General features: G+C 36.4%; 1 pseudogene; it reads right to left on the bottom strand.

Annotated features, from left to right (window-relative positions):
* Nucleotides 1-4,752: 4,752 nt before the first annotated feature.
* Nucleotides 4,753-5,562, bottom strand: LOC102019042 (annotated as a pseudogene).
* Nucleotides 5,563-6,000: the final 438 nt, after the last annotated feature.

The following is a 6,000-nucleotide window of genomic DNA, read 5'->3' as shown; positions in this document are numbered from 1 at the left end:
AAAAGAAAACAAAAATCCAACTTCTTATGATCTTTGTAAAATTTCCCCTTAAATTGATATATGAATCATATGGGACAAAGAAATTGTCAACAGTAGATAAGTGATATTGCATATGGAGATTCATAGCAATACTCCCTGGCGTTTTAATATTACGAGTAAAGCATGTTTTTGTCCTTCCTCAGAGAACTCCTCTTTTGGGTCTCTAACACATGACAAAATGCTACTGGCCACACACAATTTTGGGATATCAGGACACCAGCCGACTATACCTGCTGGAGTACTGAAAGAAAAACAGGGAAGCACAGAGACTAAGAGAGAAGTAGAAATTGAGTGCTCAGCAACCAGTGCTCCACCAGTGGTGCTGATGGAAGAACAACTTGCCCAGAAAAAAGGTATGAACTATTCCATAATCTCTCAATGTCAAATTTGATGGCATGGACTAATGTTGACTCTCTTATCAAACATTTGTCAAGCAACTGTCATGGTGAGAGCACTGTACTAGGAAGGAGGCATAAAATGAACACTGTACGGTTCCCACTTTCAAGAACCTAGAATTCAACAAATTCATTAAAATGAGGAGGTATTGTACTTTCACAAATGAAGTGGTTGAACTAGTCCTGACTTCAGCAGTATGGGTAGATGTCAGTTCCCTGGAGGCTCTCGAACCACTTACTAACTAAATCCTTTAAGACTGACTCAGGTACCCTCAGCCAATTACTTTGCCCCTATGAATATCAGCTTTTTCAGCTATGAAATGACAATAATACATGAAATGTTTGAAATTACATGAGATAATGAGAATAACCACTGTCTTTTGTCTGGCTCATGATAAGTGCTCAATAAAACTGAGAATTAAAAACTAGTTTTCAGTTCAAATGGCACTCTGGCAAACCTCCTCTGTGAACCCTTCCTCGGTATCTGCAGACAGATGCAGAGGTTTCTGTAACTTGCTCTGCTTTCAATCACATTATCTTACTACAATCTTTAGTAGGTTTCTCCATATGTAGCAGTGGTTTACAACTTGGGGCCATCCCCCAAAGGGGAGGAGGCATTTCCCAATATCTGTACATATCGTTAATCTTCATGATTGCAAGAGGAAGGTTGTTGCTGGCATGTAATAGACAGAGACCAACGGTGCTGCTAAATATCCTATAGATCTTGGTTTCTAATAAAAGAGCCTAGAGCATCTTGTAGTGATAAAAATAAGTAGTCAAAAGCCGAAACAGAACCTGCATTGATAGAGATATGGAACACAGAAACACAAAACACAGAAACCATTTGAAAGAGTTTCAAACAGGTAACATTGGAACTATTTAAGTGACAGAACACCAAAGTAGTATAGGATTATAACTGAAAGTATAATATAAATATCCATGAATCCATACTCATAAAAATAAACTGGGATGCGCAAGGCCCTGCGTTCAATCTGCAGCACAAAATCTGAAAGGAAATAAAACACAAACAAAAAGAAAAAAGGAAGAGACAAATTTTTCTTGTAGAAGAATCAAACATGTTTCGGGTAGATAATCCTTCCTCAGGAGACACTAAAGCCTAACAAACTACTCCTAAGGTGTGGGAAACACATAATTACTTCCCTAGTGGAAGGAAGAAGGGGGCTGGAGTGGGACAGTAATCATATAGTGAAGAAATGTAGAGAAACACTACCTTAGCTGGAGGTCAAATTTATTATCAAGAGTGATATGTCAAAGTAAGACCTTGACTTCTCATAACAAAAACAGAAATGATACATCAGCTTGATAGTGTATGTGCCCCAAATGGTCTCATCATGAGAAAAATATCAGACAAATCCAAGTTGAGAGGCAGTATATAAAACACCTGGTCAGGACTCTTCGAAATTTTCATGACCATAAAAAATAGAAACAAAAATCTGAGAATCTGTTATGATAAAGAGAAGCCTAAGGAGATAAGAACACTAAATTTAATACAGTATAGTGTCTTAGATGGGAACCTAACAAAGAAAAATAACTTTAAGTAGAAACTAAAGAAATATGGATAAAACAAATTTTAGTTAAAAATATATCAATGGGTGCATTAATTGTAAAAATGTACCATATTAATATAAGAGGTTAATAGAAGAAATTGGGTACAAATGTATGCACATGTTACTATCTTTTCAATGTGTCTCTAAATCTAAAACTGGTCTGTGAAATGAAATGTATTTGATAAAAAAAGAATCAGTAGAGCCAAAGTTACACAACCATGCCCCATGCTATAAGCTTTTGAAACACAGAGGCTCTATTGTTTTGTTGTGTGTATTTATAGGCTCTCTTTGGGAGTTCTCAAAAGTGTCCCTCCAGTGGACCGCGCCTCTCAGAATTCCAATTCTTATGGACTCCTCTCACTTCAATCTGGACCAGCCCTGTGACTTTTGAACAAAGAGAACATAGCAGAAGTGACACTGTTTTTGAGTCAGAAGTGACTGTTACAATGTAAAAAGCTTGGCAGTTTCTCTTTGGGTCTCTTGGTTTGTTATGAGAAAGTCTACCATTATGTAAGAAGTCTGAGTTCCTAGAGATTCCCATTCTATTAAAAACCTGAGCTAATACAGGGGGAAAGCTATGGAGAAAGGATGGATCGAAAGAAAGATGCCCAGTGAACCATCAGCTGTTCCATCCACTCCAGTTGAAGCATTGAAACATGTAAGTGAAGATATCACATTTGACATCCAGCATATTAAAGTACTCAAGCCTCTACTTGCCTGCAATGGTATGAAAGAAACGAAGCAAGAATTAGTCAGATGACTCCATTTCCTACACAAAACCATAATAAATTGTTGATTTAAAATATTAGGTTGAGGAATAATTTGTCATAGAGTAATAGGTGACTGGAAAGCATATTTAGTGCCTTTTACTCAGTAAACAATTCAAAAAATATCAAGAGGGCTTTGAAAATAATGCTGGAATCTATAACATTTTAGATCATTTCCACTAAAAAGCTCTATTTGGTAAATTGAATAAGATAATGGAATGTGCAGTGGGATACATTGAAGGTGGAAAAAAGAAATGTGACACATATATATAAGTATATATAAAAGAAATGTGAGATCTAGATATATATATATAAATGTGACATATATATATATATATAGATACATAGATAGATAAAGGAATAACACAGTACAGCTAGGTCAGAGTAGATGAAAGGAAAAGTAGGCATAAAATAACAGATTAGCTCTGGTTTATTTTGGACATACATTTCTAAATGTGTATTTTCCACTTTATCAGTATGTTTATAAACATATGCCTTAATATATAGCATATTTTAAGGTTTAAGTGCTAGATATCAGTCTTTAGATTATTTACACGTATTGTGCTCAAAAAATTATATGAGGCAAATATTACCTTAATTACAATATTACAGAAGATATAACTGTGTCTTAGCGTGGCTTAATTACTTGCCCACATTTACCCAATGAGTACACATGACCAGTATTTGTATTCTGACAGTCTTATTCCAGATCCTATTTTGTTAGCAAAGCATAATAGCGAAAATACTAAAAAAAATCATAAAAATAAATGTGTGATTACAAGCAGTATTAAAAATTTTAAAGGAAAGTACAGAGTACTCTGATCATAAAACAGATGGTAGACTCAGTGGATATTTGAGAAAGCTGTCAATACGTGAAATTGAGAGGGCTATCTGGTCAAGAAGGGCCAGATGCTGGGTAGCCAACTGCACATGAATCAGAAAAGGACAAAAGCAAAGAAAATGTATGATATTGTTTTCTGTTGCTATAACAAAATACCTGAGGTGGACACTTTTTAAAAATGTAATGTATTTAGCTCATATTCCGGGGGCTGAAATCACAAGACTTCATTTGTTGGCTCACCAGGTGACTTCTGGTGAGGATTAACCCTTCCCCAGTTACGCTCTTCCCATATGATCTCAACAAGTATCACCGCTTCCAATACTATCAGAGCTGGTAATTCCCAAATGTATTACCTCTATTTAGACTCAACTTCTGCCCTGTATTGAAGACAATTTCCCATTTCCTGCTGACTGTATCCATTTAGACAATAGGTACATGAACACTGAGGGGTCAGGGATAGAATGCTATGCTTGAATATAGTTGAAGTATGGGCTTCATCTGAACCTCCCAGGTCATGTGGCAAGAGCTTAATGCCTAGGATGGTGATATGGGAGTTAATAGACCTTTAATAGGTGGGACCTAGTAGGGGGTCATCAGGATATTGAGAGCACTGGCCTTGGCAGGAACACTAATCATCTGGACTAAGTATTCTCAAAAGTGAGTTAGGAAGGCTTGAGCCTAACCTTTCAATTGCTCTGTTGCTTCTTATTTGATATTCGATCCCTTCCTCATGTGTGTATTCCATCATCAACCATGTGGTCCTTGCTAGAGCTCATGCCATGCTGTTTGGATTTGCAGAAATATGAGAAAGGAAACCCCTTTTCTTATAAAGACAGCTGCCTCCAACAGTTCATGATAATAACACAAACCTGAATAATACACTGAGGAAATGTATAATCAGAGGGACAGTAAGATGATGCATGCTGTCCCCACACCCTTTTCTTGCCTTTTTGTTATTTACATTTGTTGTATATAACAAAAAGCATAAGGGAAAAGTCTTTTTGTTAATCTATGTTTCTTTGACATTGTCTGTGAAAAGTACCTATTTCCTAATACACTCTTGGATAGTATGAATTGTTATATAGAATATGTAACAGTTGTGTAATCAGTGTCTGAGCACAGAGATATAAAACTGCAAATGATCAAAGAAGTGCAGAAGGCAGACTACTGCCAAAGAAAAAATTCCAAGAACTTGGTATTTTCCATGGTAAGGTAAATGTAGGGTTATCACTTCTGTGGTTATCTGAAGCTATTCATTAAGGTTCTGAAAAAGACCTGATGCATCTGAAATGGTGTCCCCTTTGGAAATAAAATTCAGCTGGAGTGCTATTTGGATTTCTTTAGAACAGCTTTCACTTTAGAGTGCTTGTTGCATACCTCCTCCCAGAATTTGGACACAATAATCAAATTCTCATTTTAGGAATGCATGAAGTATTTTCCATTTCTTGCCAGTTAAGACTTTTATTTTATTTTATTTTATTTTATTTTATTTTATTTTACTTTACTTTACTTTACTTTATTTGCATAGCTCTAAATAGGTACTGGAAAGGAATACTGTGAATCTGTAGATCTTTAAGGTTGTATGAATGACTGCTTGAAATGACAGTAACTCTGGCAAAGCTATTACTTTTCACAAACAGTTTTCCACAGAATAACATGGGTTTATATTTAATAAAAATATACCTTAACTGAAGAGTTACTGCCTTCCTTGAAAGCAATGCATGTATTTCAGCATTTATATTAAGTTCTGTTGAATGTTTTTTCTGTTGCTGCATATGGATTGTTTCCAACCATTTGGCCTCAGACAATCAGTATAAAAGCAACCAAACTTGGACATCTTCAGTGTAGAAATAATCAGATCTACTGCAAGTTTGCCAACTTTTCCAAAGATCCTGACTCAGGAGAGTGTAATTCTAGAGTTTGGGAACCCACTGCCCGCAGAGCATAAACATTGTGGTAACTGAGGAGGGAGAGGTGTCACAGAATTGAGAAGAATGAGGTCCTTGGGGAAGGCACCTGAGCCCAGTGCCAAGTTCATTGCCCATGTCCGCTATTCTTGCATGGCTATGGGTCCTCAGGGGCCCTGGGTGTTTCCTAAGGATGGTCTCTAGATTCCCACATCCCATTACCCCTGGAGGCACCTGCCCTTTTCTTGCCTTGTGGAAAGACATTGAAAATGTGTAAAGATACCATGCTCCAGAAAAAGAAACTTTTCCTGATAAAGTTGGCCTGTGTCTAATTACTTCACTATATTAACACATAATTAATAATAGAAATAGGAATGAAGATCCTAGAGCTAGGTTTCTTAGACTCCAATCCTAACTTGGCATGTACTATATGAACTATAATTATGTTCCCTCAGTGACAAAAAAGGAACAATATTATGAATG

Source organism: Chinchilla lanigera, unplaced genomic scaffold (genome assembly GCF_000276665.1).
Source record: "Chinchilla lanigera isolate Chin_1 unplaced genomic scaffold, ChiLan1.0 scaffold00010, whole genome shotgun sequence".
Lineage (NCBI taxonomy): Eukaryota > Metazoa > Chordata > Mammalia > Rodentia > Chinchillidae > Chinchilla > Chinchilla lanigera.
Note: the sequence above shows the minus strand (reverse complement) of the source record. Positions and strands in the feature narration are given on the sequence as shown.